A 2,703-nucleotide genomic window follows, 5' to 3' on the forward strand; every position below is an offset into this window, starting at 1 on the left:
AACAGTTGGCAGGCAACTAGCGGTAACAACCACTGGTCCCTTAGCTAAATTTATTTGAAAATCAAAAATAAAATTGTAAAATCTAACTAAACGAAGACAGTTATTGCTGCGGCTTTAATTGACAGTAGACTGTATGGATCTAGTTTGCTAGTTGATGATATCATGTGATGAATCAGTTGTAGCCATAGCCTCATTAGCTGCCACTGAATATTTGTGACTTCCATAGTGTTTTAGCATGAGCAATACTCAATGATCACATTAACTGCTGACATGCTCAGAGAAATATAAAGCAGTCAGAGGAGGTTTGCCAGATTAGTGCAGTGTCTATCAATTTGCTGGTCAGTTATCAGAATTCAGTTATTGAAAATGTACTTGAGTCTCACTCCTGTTTACAGAAGGAAAGAGCAAACTGTACAGAAACAAAGAGTTATATTCTTATAAATATTATCACACATTCAGGACACTGGGGTATTCCTGCACAAGCACAGCAAAATAAGATGATTTTTCAAAGCAATAGAGTGATAAATAATTAAATAGATTGCTATAGTAATACTTCTTATTCTCTCAGGGAGTGAGCTGCCTGGTGTTCCCCACACGAACAAAAAAATCCCCCATGTGATCTCTGACTGGAAGATATTGTATCTGTCAGGTTGTGATGTTGCAGGGGTTTATGATAAATAAGCAGAGCTGCTAAAAATAATCAATTCCATGTGTCATTATGAAATAAACTATAAGCACCTGCAGCAATTTAGAAGCACTCAGATTCACTCAAGGATGCTTATCTGGTTTTATCACTGATGGTGCAGTAACTTGGTTTTAAGACGGCTACATTTTGCTCAGTGAAGCTCCATCCTAAGGGCACGAGGGGCATAAATCCTAAATAAGAGGGGGAAAAATCCCAAGTAGGATTCAGCATTCATGCTTCCCCAAAAAAACCTAGCATGGGACTTTGTTTGTAGGATGTATCTGCAAATTATAAACAAAAATGCTATCTAAGAAATATTGTTTTAGATAAACTAGATAACTATCAGAGAAACTGTCACATTTCGAGGCGCTCTGAATTAAATCTACCTGTGTGGCTTATTCAAGAGAAGCCTTTTGCTGACGTCTTGCTATAAGCAGGTCAAGGTGAGCACTCCACATCTGTGATTTTCACTGCTAACTCATTCCCAATGGAAATGAGTCTTATTCATTTTTCAAACAGCCTCTAGGATATCAGATCCAAAAGAAAAGGGGAGGAAAAAAAAGCCCCTCAGGCGAGCATTCATCTTTGATGTTTTGAAAAGAAAGACAGTGAAAAGCTGCAGTCTGTGCTTCATGCATATTGTATTGCTCAGAGAAGAATTACAAGCAGCGTGCCTGGTGGTTCTCATAGTTATTAGCTATGCAAGATCAATGTCAGCCTGTTCGATACTGATTCAGAACAAAATATTTGGAAGGTACTGAGCAGATTGCCATTAAATTTCATTTGGATATTCCCAGAACATTCCTGTGATTATGGTGACCTCCTGACCTTTTCCCTAGCACCACTGTTAGGCCACGATATCCCCTTGAACAAATGTTGTTTGGATTATTATACATTATGGAAGTATCTCAAAAACTGATCATACAATCCTAAATCCTCTAAATCTTCTACTATCAGCCTTGTAGACAGGACATGTTGAAATCTGATGGGTAGACTGACATAAATAAAGCTCCCATGAAGATGAACTCTTGACCAAATCCATCCCATCCTACACTTTTGCATTGCGGGTATGATCATTACAGCCAATAGGTAGCATTACCTTGACTCTTGTTTCTCAAGTTCAATGTAGGTCGGGCACATTGGTTGTAGCAACATGAGCATTTTTTCAGTTCCTATATTTAACAAAGGGATAAGGAGTAAAGATTGTACAGGGCGAGCTCTCACCTTCTTTGTGCCTCTTTGTTGTTGGCACTGAAGGTTGGAGAGCAGAGACCTCTGCTTGCTAAAATCTGCAGCAGCTAAAAGCACATGCTGTCCACACATGGAAGATAACAGCTCCCCCTTGTGGCCGAATTACAGCAGTACATTTATTCGAGTAGTGACGAGTGTATCTCAGCAGTTTATATGATTCATGTGTGTTTGAGGGAGGAAGGCGAACCCCGGCAGTAGGTAAAGGACAACTGTTCACCTACCGGACTCTCTACTGGTGTACTTATAACATTTAAGCATAAACACGGCTAGTAGATTGTCTATAAAATCGATCAAGACGAAGAAATCAGCGCAGGCGCGGTGGCCAAGTGGTAAGGCGTCGGTCTCGTAAACCGAAGATCGCGGGTTCGAACCCCGTCCGTGCCTTTTGAGGCGATTTCAACTTGCTTGGTGAATAGTGTGTCCTGTACTGCGCGGGTCCATAGACAATGTATATGTAGTCAAGTGAACTGCAGTGTTCTCAAACGTGCACAAAGTCACACTCTGAAGTTCCCCTCATCTTTGGCAACAGTATATCATCTTGAGGTGATGCCTACATTCAGGATCACGTGGGATTTATACTTGTGTGTGGCCTACCCCGTTATGAGCACTTTTACTTGTTCCATGGTGTGTCTGTGTCACTCTGAAGTTACACCTCCAAAACACTAGTCAGCGGTGGAGTCTCTGTGAAGTGCTGTATGCTTCAAAATACACCCAAAACTCACAAACATAACTTAAACATGGCTTAATAGAGACAATTTCAAACACAA

General features: G+C 40.5%; 1 non-coding gene across 1 annotated transcript; it reads left to right on the forward strand.

Annotated features, from left to right (window-relative positions):
- Positions 1 to 2,248: 2,248 nt before the first annotated feature.
- Positions 2,249 to 2,320, forward strand: trnat-cgu (transfer RNA threonine (anticodon CGU)). Its single transcript has one exon. It is a non-coding gene; the product is annotated as a tRNA-Thr (tRNA).
- The last annotated feature ends 383 nt before the right edge of the window (positions 2,321 to 2,703 follow it).

This window comes from Epinephelus lanceolatus, chromosome 18 (assembly GCF_041903045.1).
Source record: "Epinephelus lanceolatus isolate andai-2023 chromosome 18, ASM4190304v1, whole genome shotgun sequence".
In the NCBI taxonomy this organism is placed as follows: Eukaryota; Metazoa; Chordata; class Actinopteri; order Perciformes; family Serranidae; genus Epinephelus; species Epinephelus lanceolatus.